The following is an 11,744-nucleotide window of genomic DNA, read 5'->3' as shown; positions in this document are numbered from 1 at the left end:
TGTGGACAATAGAACCAACCTGTGCAAGGAATCTCTAAAGGGTTTTCTTTTTTGGTAATCCAAAAGTACTCTAACAAGTTATTTTTCTCACTAAGTAATACTGTAATGTAAAGTTGTTAATGGCAGTATTCTTGTAAAGTTACTTTTGAAAGTAATGTTGACTAATGCTTAACCCAACACAGCAGTAGTAAAGGCAAATCATCCACCCAGCCCTCCGCACACTTCCATCACAGAACATTACCAATGAGCTCCTTCACAGAATACTTATAATTAAGACAATGTAATGTCCAGCTATGCCCTGCCCCCCTTGCCACTGAAGCCATGGAACTGGCTCAGGCGCCCCTTAATACCCTGACCTAGAAACAAGAAAGACAAGTATGTATCTGTATCAGTATGCATTTGTTATCAATGTATTTTTAATTTTGATATTTTATGGTAAAATTAGATTTTTTAGACTTTTTTAAAGGAGGTACTTGATGATTTTTTTGTGTGTCAGTGAATTGCTGAGATGTATTGTAAAGTATTTTGTAGGCCTAATACTAACAATATTTCAGCAGCTGTAACTTCATTAATGAGGGGAAATTACTCAGGGACTGATGCTTTTTTTACATTCTACATACTGCCATAATGAATTGCCGGAGGCAAATCCTCGGAGGCAAGATGCCAAGACACACATTCTATTTCTTGCTTACACATGGGTTTACCCACAAAAAAACTAATTTTAGGAAAGAACAGGCTTGATTTGGGCTTATTAGCTTTGCAGAATTAAAAGTTCTTACAAGCAACATCTGTTTCCCAGGTGTTACCTGAGGGTCTGACTGATTCAGGAAACGCAATTACTTACTTACCATCCCATAATTAACATGAGATTATCATGGAATATTAACAACCTCAGCAACTACAACAGACCTGCATAAAGAGTTAGTTGGTATGTAGTCTGACTCAGCTTCAAGCTAAACCAATGATATAATTGTCACTAACATTATCTGCATTAACTCATCAATGGTTGTTTGACCCAAGGTTGTTTGACCCAAGTAGAATGGTATCTCAGGGTCGCCCATTAAAGTGTATGTTACCTTAATTGTCTAATAATATGTCATGGTGTCATACAACCTTCTATTCTCAATAATTTTACCTGCTGGTCATTAGGCGTGCATTAAATCAGTGATTAGTAAAGCTGTGTTTTAAGTTAGAAGCAGCCTTTTATTTTTACCCATGCTGAAGTATAACAATCTTGATAACGACCAGGATTAATGGTAATTATATTTAACTGTACTGCACTGTTATGCAGTCTTGCTAATGTTCACTACCTGCTAACAGGAAACCTTGGCTCCAGGCCGGGGCGCAGCCACACCAACCTGCAACCTGACGTTCTGCCACTGACATGCAATGGCCTTTTTAATAGGCTTTACACAGAACCCCCTTAGACAGGGGTGTAATGATTCACTTGTTGCATTGACGCATCCATTATGTATCAGTCTTAAACACTTAATCTCAGTCAAACTGAATTCAGAATACTCTCTCCTCTTTCAGGATTGAAAAGCTGTAAAACTGCATGTTTGCTTCCAATACAGGATCTGTTACCACAACTGCTGCCACTGACAGTTGTAGTAATATTGCTCACAATTGAACATTTTGAAAGATTTGGAGAAAACTTATTTAATTATTAGAGATAAGATATTCAACATTTACATCTCTGAAAGCAGTTTCTTAGTTTGACAACACTGTTTAAGTCTCCGGTGATATATTCTTATACTAATCTTGAGAAAATTGTGGCTATATCACTACTTGTACTATACACAAATAAATCAATTGAGATGACTTGTTTCCCATGGAGTCTAACAAGACTTGTGGGTTGGAAGGGCAAACATCCGGAGACTTTGTCAAATCTTCTGCCAGACCCACTGAGACAATATTGAATTTAAGTTTTTGGCCAGTCATAATGTCCCCAAGCCACTGAAAGTGTGTGGGTGGGGGCAGTATCCATCTTGACAGTGCACATCTAGCGAGGAGGGTGGCAAAGGAGAGGGTGTTGTTGCTAAGTCAAGTATGTATTTTTTACAACAACGCCAAGAACAGATACTCGGGGTGTCACAGTGGAATATTTAAATATGATTGTTTTTTCTATCTTGCTAGTTATAGTTAATCACTGTGATTTATATATTTACAGTTTAGCAGTCCCTGGTACTGTGTTGACAACTACATAGTTTGCTACTCAGCTATATCAGTGTATTTTGTGATTCCTGTGCTCCTCTTTCTATTCTTCCCGCAACGATATTCACTTTTTTGGACTAACTAATCCAAGGGTGCTGGGTAGTATGAGAGGCATGGGAAATTCGCCATTAAACATATAGAGACTGGTTAGTTATAGAGGCCTGTGAAGATGAACACTCTCAGCAATGCTGGTCCCTGTTATGCCCAGACAAAACAAACTGTGGCTAAATTAAGAGGCCTGGGAGCTTGGACATTCCCAACATATAGTTCAAGGGACTTCAGAGGAATTACATGCCCAGCAAATATGGAGATTTGTTGGGTAGTTCAAGGAGCCTGGTTGGAGCTCAGTTGTAGGGGCCTGTGATGCCTCAGCCACCGCCCCATCACTGCCCAGTCGTCACAAATTCATCAGCTATATCAGCTCCGTTTTATCACCCTATCAGCCTATGCAGAGTCATCAACCACCACCACCACCACTAGTGTCTGTTCTCCATGACAGGATTTTTCTTGCTGCCGTTGAGTAAGCGCCAAAGACTTTCTGTCAAGACTAACTATCACATATCATCAGCATTATCTTTACTTCATTCACTTGTCTGTCCTCATTTATTTTACATGCTAAATGATTTCATAAACCTGCAGATGAAGATGCGGATTTAACTGTTTGCTTAATGCTTTCACTAAGTCAACTGCGCTGTTTCCTCCACTGCCACTTGAGGACACTGAGGCTTTGCAATTGAACCCACAGACAGAGTGATAACCTGATAACATGATATTAATAAATACCTTTGACATTTTCTAATAACCAACCTGCCTTTGGTCTTTTGCACAAACAGGGAATTATGCAATATGTATCAAAATGTGACTTTAGAATACCACTGTCACAAATAGGAACTGGAATTGTTTCACAACCATCAACAGAATTTTATTCTAGCTGAAAGAAGCTCCACTCCTTCCTTTAGTATTGCATTGTGGGAGAAGAATGTCCATCAACAGCACACTCAAAAATAAGGGTTGTTTAGTCTGTACATTAAGAATACAATTATGGTAAGTGGTCTGTACTTGTATAGTGCCTTTCTAGTCTGACCTTTCAAAACGCTTTTACACTATATCACATTCACCCCCTTCACACACTGAGGCAGAAGCTAAGGTTCCCCCGAGCCGAAGAAACAGAAATGCACATTTACACACCAATTTGCAGCCAGCAAACATGCTGTTTTGGGTTCAGTATCTCGCCCAAAGTGACTCAGACATGCAGAATGGGGGAGCACATGTAACATGTTATGTACTCTACATCAGGTGTGGACCCCAGGAAAATTGGGGATCCTTTAAAAGAAACAACAACAATCCTTTCTGTCATTCCTCTGCTGTGAACACATTGCATCATCCATACCTGCTAGAATGAGTATGTAGTATGGTTTTAAGACAGCTAATGACATTTTGAGACAACAACATTCCCAGCAAATACACAGAGCTGACAGGCAGTTCAAGAAGATGGGGATACGGACATTCCCAACACATACAATAAGCCGAGCCGAGGTAGTAGCTGACTACTGCCTGTTTAGAGAGCTTAAAATCTCAGTAAGAGTGAAGCGTTAAAGAGCAACATTTGCAAACCCCTGTTGATAGGTTACGGTCTTGTGTTAGTAAAATACTGCTGATTGTGCCTCCAGCGTTGATCTGGATATTTTACTGTGTTGAATGAAACAAGTTGATAGCTCCATGTTTGATCCTGTATTTCACATGTAGTATGTGTGACTCACCTGTGTTCCTCACAACACAGCAGGTCATCAGGGCAAAGTGTAGAGATGAAATCTATGTGCTTCCCAGGGCTGTAAATTCACTTTTACACACATCCAGTTATCTCAAAGGCCAACCATTTAGACCCACAGGTGTCGTAAATCTTGCTCTCTGGCTCCCAGACAAGCCAGACACCAGGATTACAATTCCACATCCATCGCTCACACTAAAGCCCCTAATTCCCTGTTACACAAAGCAGAAACAACCCTCCCTCGCAAGTGCTCCAAAAAGTCAAGGGATGAAAAAAAAGTACTTTGGAAAGTATTTTGTAAAGGAGCCAACAGCCTGCAGTGACTTTGCAGTGATTTGATGAATAGTAGCTGCTGCAGCTCAGCTTCACACGTCATCCCAGTGAATCCTACTCAAAGTTGCTCCTTGTGTGCCTATTAACACTGTGTTAATTACCAGCAATTAGCTCAGCCCCACACCTGAACATATACCATGCTGACACACAGCAGTCCTTCAATGAGATGGAGAGAACTGAGAAAAACATACAATGGCAGCAGCCTTAGAACTTCTTTTCCCAGATCTCACCACTGCTCCTACCGCAAAGAAAAATCTGCACAGAGGTGCACCGGTTAACAACCAAACAACCTGCTAAACACAGCAGAACATCGGTTATAGAATGCACACTGGTTTGGTAATGAATTCTGAAATGGGGATTTTGCTTAGTCCACTCCACCCCTAGATACAAGGACGAGAACACCCACGGCACTAGTCTATTTAGGATTTGGAATAACTAAGGAACTGGATAATTTGGAACTGGAATAACTGAATAATGAACAAGCAGAATTCACATGTATGATCCTTTAAAATGTACAAAAGTTATTGGGAACCCGAAAGTGAACAGGTTGGAATACAATAATTATGTAATGAAAAGTTTTTTTAGTCTCGGTGTCTATTGCACACAGCGCTTCCCTGGAGGGCATGGTTGGGGTGCGGGCTGTAGTCCTCGTAGTTGAGATAGTTGTTAGTCTTCCTTTGTTTGATTTTCCAGCCTTTTTATAATTTATTTCCAAAACAGTAATACTCTACGTGGAAGATCTGCAGAGCTCCAATCCTTTTTTTACAACTACTGTGAGTCTGACAATATTATAGAAATGCAACACTAAATCAGCGCTCTTTAACATCGCACACGAGTCAATTATCCTCCTTCATCTCGTAGTGTTGCTCAAAGCAGATGGTAACTTTTACACGGATAATTACACACACACACACACACACACACACACACATTACTGCACACATTTGTGTCCAGCCACACACTCATAGACAACCACAGAAACAGATTTTTATTCAAAAGGTAGCAGAGGAGGTTGCTAGGAAACCATTGTTGAATGGCGTGCAGCGTTAGCATGATAGCTCTGGCTGCCTTGCCGCTAGGTATGGCTGGGATTTGAGATTTTGCTGGCGAAGTGCAAGAGGCTGAGAAGATAAGGCCGGAGAAAGCGGCGCTCAGTGCTGGGAAATAGCAGGGATCAAGCTGAAGGGGTAAAACAGTCGCTGAGCTTGATCCTATTCTGCCTGTCCAGATTTTTTTTCCCTCCACTTCTTCTTTCAGCTTCATGTGAATGAGTGCGTTCGCTGTAGCCGCAGCCCAGATAGCCTTCCTTCACTAAAGCCGAAGAAATAATTAGACAAACCTTGGGGGATTTGGGAAAGTGTAAAGAAGAAATCATTGGTTTTGGAGTAAGGTCGAAGAGGTGGATAATGCCTGCCAAGATGCACACACACATAAACATACTCAGACTACAAAGGCAGCAACTACACAAAGAGTGAATTTAGAAAACAATGTTTAAAGGTTTTAGGCTGTCTTTGGAAAACTGTGAACCAGATAAATGTTAGCTGTCATGCCTTTTTAGGCTTATTATTATTACTACATAAATTATTTGCATCAGTTGTACATAAAACCTAAATAATAACCTAATAGTCTCAGGAAATGGAACAATCCAAAAAAAAATGAATATCTGTTTAAGGTCCTGACAACCTGCTTTGAAAAATATACATATACTATAACATTAAACATTAATGACTACTACACTCCATGTGCATGTGGTTTCTTTATATTTGATTGACAGTGACCTAACAACCCACCAGCTGTCGTCAGATACTGATTTAAATGTTGTAAAACCTGAATGGTGTACAGTACGTGATACACATAGTGAGAACAGTGGGGGGATGTAAAACAGTAGTAATGCTGGTAGTTGTACAGAAAAAAACTAAGAGTAAGAATCCATACAGATGGAAAGGGAGAGGAGGAGAGAGGAGCTCAGTGCATCATGGGAAGTCCCCCGGCAGTCTAGGCCTATAGCAGCATAACTAAGGGATGGTTCAGGACTCACCTGAGCCAGCCCTAACTATAAGCTTTATCAAAGAGGAAAGTCTTAAGCCTACTCTTAAATGTGGAGATGGTGTCTGCCTCCTGAACCCAAACTGGAACCTGGTTCCACAGGAGAGGAGCTTGATAGCTGAATGCTCTGGCTCCTAGTCTACTTTTGGAGACTCTAGGAACCACAAGTAACCCTGCATTCTGGGAGCGCAGTGCTCTGGTGGGGTAGTAAGGTACTACGAGCTCTTTAAGATAAGATGGTGCCTGACCATTAAGAGCTTTGTAGGTAAGAAGAATGATTTTAAATTATATTCTGGATTTTACTGGAAGCCAATGCAGAGAAGCTAAAACAGGAGAAATGTGATCTCTTTTCCTGGTTCCTGTCAGAACACATGCTGCAGCATTACAACTCAATACACTGTGTGAAGGTAGCGTATGCTGTGTTTGTACAATGTCAGCAAAGTGGAGAAGAACAGGAAAACCTTAATTTCACATACATTTTACATTCTTTTTTAAAGCTTAAACATTTTAAATTTAGTGGGGAACACAAGATATAGAACAAGAACCGCAGAGCTAGGCTGGAGTAAACAATTTACCCGACACAAACAGGCAGAGTTCTTTACATAGGAATGTATTCATACACACTTCTTATTGTTGAAAAAAGAGAAACAGACACTGTTTACTGCTGTTTTTACTATAATAATATAAATAATCTTTTCCATGGAGTGTAACAATATGAAAATGTTCAGGGGTTAAATAACATTTTTACACAGACCTTTAGATATTTTTAGGCATATATCCAGAGGAAACATCAAACCCAGTATCCTTGACATAAAAATGTCAGAAAGTTACATTCTGGTCTGCGCTACACTGTTTAATATATTTTGTCTTTGTAGTGCAAGTAGACTTTCATAATGGGATGTACTGACTCCAGCAATAATACGTTATTGGACTAACATCCTATTTCCCCCTAATTACATGAAAACAGATCATATGAGTGAGGGAGTCACGAGTTACTACAGCAGGCTTTTGAACTTTCATACGGACATTAAAGGTCATAGTCATTACTGAGCACACAGACACAGCCTGGACATGGAAGGAGTCAACACATGACAGTCTTATCATGTTAATGTCTTATGGCGATGGTTCTGAATGCTGAATTCAGGATAAAAATGTGATTTATACATTTTCACATGGCTTTGGATGTGAAAACACAGGACTATGTGCCCACATCAAGATGCAGACTCTGTAACACACTCACACACACACAGAGAGTTTGGCATAGCACAATATCCCATTTCATGGTTTGGCTGGGAAAAGCCTAAAAACATGCAATGTGTGAAAACTCAGCCTTTTCCATCTCACAAGCGTATCTGCTTGTGCATGTGCTCTGAAATGTTTAACACCCCGTGCAACAATGTAAATTGGACACCCTTTGGAGGTGGCAGAGGCAGGGAGAGAATGTGGAGCAATGGATTTGAAGTGTGTGCATAAGACAGAGAGGGTGGGGTCAGGAACAGAGAACAGCAGGGTATTTAAATAACAAAGACAGCGATTGCAGATGCAGTAAACTGTTTCTATCCATCACCCTTCTTTTTTGCAGATGCCTCTCCTAATTGAGAGCCTTTTTTGGTAGGTTGAGGCCCTGCCATCCGGGAAGCCGCAACACAATGTGAGCTTTCCTCCGGGGGGGCCTCCAGCACCCTGAGGAACCCCTCTGACAAGCCTGTAAGCCTCTTCTCAGACCCTGGCTGTCTGGATCCACCAATTACAACTTTCATTGTCGGCCCTTCTCCCTTCTTTTTTTAATTTCCCTCCATTTATCCTCTTCATTCTATCCTCTCGCTTCTTTCTCCTTCGCTTCACCTCTATTTCTGCATATGCCACCTGCTTCCTGATTCCCTCTTTCCCTCCTGTTCCTATTTCATTTCATCTCCCTCCGTCTCCTCCCAATTTTCTTCCTCATTTTCTCTCATTCCCTCTGTTGTTTTCACGACAGAGCTATCCACCAGTTTTTGTGTGAGTGGTGGAGCTCCATCTGCACCCCATTAGGCTTGGAGACAAGGCTTTTTGTGGCAACGGTAGGTGGGAACCTGTACAGAAATGACCTCCGTCAGTAGGGATTAAGGGGACTGAGCATTGTAAACAGCTCCTGAAAAGAAAAGGACTCCACTCACCTCAGCATCAGTGATTCAGCACTTAGAGTCAGACTGGTACATTGGCTTGCTGATACAGTATCAGACTTCAGGAAATCAGATATTGGTCAGTTAATGTCGTCCACCTCGGAAAGGATGGAGATTCATCTTGGAGCTTCTCCACCAGCCAGAAGAATCAATCTAGTGTAGTGTGAGGGCACACTGTAAAAGCTGCCATGAAACCAGCCTCAGACTGTCTTAAAGGACCACATTTACTTTGTGGGAGTTCTAAAAACTCAGCCAAAAATCCGAGGATAATGTAAAGAGGCCCTTACACATATTCCAATTTGTTTGCTGTGTTATTTCATGATTTCTCTTTTAAGCGAGACTTATCACACCGCCACCAATATGCTGGGCATGCTGATTATTTTTTGGACTTGACAACTTAACATATTTATAAACTGTTTATAATTGTAACTGTGTAAGTACTTTTGCTTTGTCTGATGCAATAAGGAGGTCGTTAGTAATTTTCACCAGTGCTGTCTCTGTGCTATGATGAGCTCTAAATCCTGACTGAAAATCCTCAAATAAACTATTGCTCTGTAGAAAGTCACACAGCTGTTTAGCAACTGCTTTCTCCAGAACCTTAGAGAGAAATGGAAGGTTAGATATAGGTCTATAGTTGGCTAAAACATCCGGATCAAGTTTGGGCTTTTTCAGAAGAGGTTTAATTACAGCTACTTTAAAGTACTGTGGTACATAGCCTGTTGATAGAGATAGATTGATCATATCTAGTATAGAAGTGCTGACTAAGGGTAAAACATCTTTAAGCAGCCTAGTCGGGATGGGGTCTAAGAGGCAGGTTGATGGTTTAGATGAAGAAATTATTGAAGTTAGTTGGTAAAGATTGAGGGAAGCAAAACAGTCTAAACATGTATCTGGTTCTACAGCTGTTTCTAAGGTTCCTGAGTTTAGAGATAAGTCGGTGCCAGTTGAGGGCAGGTCTTGGTGAATTTTGTCTCTAATAGCTAGAATTTTATCATTAAAGAAGCTCATGAAGTCGTAACTACTGAGAGCTATGGGAATACTTGGCTCAATAGAGCTGTGACTCTGTCAGCCTGGCTACAGTGCTGAAAAGAAACCTGGGGTTGTTCCTATTTTCCTCTATTAATGACGAGTAGTACGCTGCTCTGGCATTACGGAGGGCCTTCCTATAAGTTTTAAGACTATCTTGCCAAATGAAACGAGAATTTTCCACTTTGGTGGAACGCCAATTCCTCTCAAGTTTCCGCGATATTTGCTTTAATTTGCGAGTTTCAGTATTGTACCATGGAGCTAACCGTCTTTGTTTTAGTATTTTCTTTTTTAGAGGGGCTACAGAGTCGAGTGTCATTCGCAGCGAGCCTGCAGCACTATCAACAAGATGATCGATTTGGGAGGGACTGAAATTAGCATAGGAGTCCTCCGTTACTTTGTGACTAGATAATGAATTTAGAGCTGATGGAATCACATCCTTAAATTTAGCTACAGCACTATCAGACAGACATCTTGTATAGAAATATTTGCCCAATGGCGAGTAGTTCAGCAATACAAACTCAAAAGTTATCAAACAGTGGTCGGACAAAGAGGGATTTTGTGGGAACACTATTAAATGTTCAATTTCAATACCATATATCAGAACAAGGTCGAGGGTGTGGTTAAAACAGTGAGTCGGTTCATGAACACTCTGAGAGAAGCCGATGGAATCTAACAAAGAGATAACCGCAGTACTGAAGCTGTCATTCTCAACGTCCACATGAATATTAAAATCCCCTACAATATTAACTTTGTCCGTTTTAAGGACTAAAGTTGACAAAAACTCTGCAAATTCAGATAAGAATTCAGAATACGGGCCAGGTGCTCGGTACACTATAACGAAGAGAATTGGTTGCAGTGATTTCCAACTTGGGTGCGAAAGACTAAGAACAAGACTTTCAAATGATTTATAATTTAGTTTAGGATAGAGCTGATTAGTAGGCTAGAGTCGAAGATAGCTGCAACTCCCCCTCCTCGGCCTGTGCCTCGAGGAATGTGAGTATTAATATGACTGGGAGGGGTGGATTCATTTAGGCTAACATATTCTCCATCACCCAGCCAGGTTTCAGTAAGACAAAATAAATCAATATCATGATCTGATATTAGTTCATTTACTAGTACAGCTTTAGAAGAGAGAGATCTGATGTTTAAGAGTCCATATTTAACTCTCCTATTAGTTTGCACCATTGCTCTTGTGGTTTTAATTTTTATGAGGTTTTTATGCACAGCTCCTCTTCTGTTTACCTTTTTTAAATAATTTCGATGGTCGGGGGGCAGACACCGTCACTATAGGATTTTCACTAAGTAACTCCTGAAATGGAGGAGCAGAGAAGTGTGTTAGACTGCGACTCTGCGTAGGGTTTTGGGTGGGTAACTGCTGAAAAAGAAGGGCAGAGAAGTGTGTTAGACTGCGACTCTGCCTCCTGGTCTCAACTCTGAATAACAATCTTACTGTATTTATGTTTATCCTTAGCCAGCAGTTTCAGACTCAATGTCGCCCGCTCTGGCACCAGGGATGCACTTAACTATGGCCGCTGGCTTCGCTAACTTCACGTTTCTCAGCGGGTGTGTTGCTGAGTGGGGAAAATCTGTTAGAGACGTGAACAGGTTGATGGTGCCCCGTGGGCTCTGAATGCCTATGACTATTCCTCCTTCGGACAGTCACCCAGCCTCCCCTTCCTGGCTGCTCAGGAGATGCTGGGGGAAGGCTACCACAGGCTAACTCAGGCTGTTCCGACTACCAGGGATTGGCTAGCTACAGAACATCTGACACACCGAGCAGGAGAAAGTAGGAGAGCGAGAGGGAGAAGCCATCACTAGCTGCTAAGCTAAAGTCGCTAACGGTTAAGCTAAAGTACTGTAGCGTCAGCTACCAAAACTTTAGAACAACTATGAGATTAAAAAGCAGTCACTAAAAGATGGATAGAACTATGAGTGCTTAGGCAGAATTACTGTAAGAATAAGTGTTTAGCAGACAGTTGGCTGCTGTAATGACAAATCTAACAAATTTAACTGGTATTTAGCGAGAGCAGCAAAACACGCTACCAACACACAAGCACCGGAAACGGAAATGAGTCAACACGCTTACCGCAGTACGTCAGCAATCGTCAGAGGTCAAGAATTAGAGGCACTAAGCTACTTTGTTGCTTCTCTTAGCAGGTAAAGTTAGCTGGCAGACTTTGTTAGCCGCTGGC

The sequence above is a fragment of the Micropterus salmoides genome, unplaced genomic scaffold (genome assembly GCF_014851395.1).
Source record: "Micropterus salmoides isolate LMB-PRFRI ecotype aquatic unplaced genomic scaffold, ASM1485139v1 Ms_hic_scaffold_5, whole genome shotgun sequence".
Classification (NCBI taxonomy): domain Eukaryota; kingdom Metazoa; phylum Chordata; class Actinopteri; order Centrarchiformes; family Centrarchidae; genus Micropterus; species Micropterus salmoides.
This window is presented reverse-complemented; position numbering follows the sequence as displayed.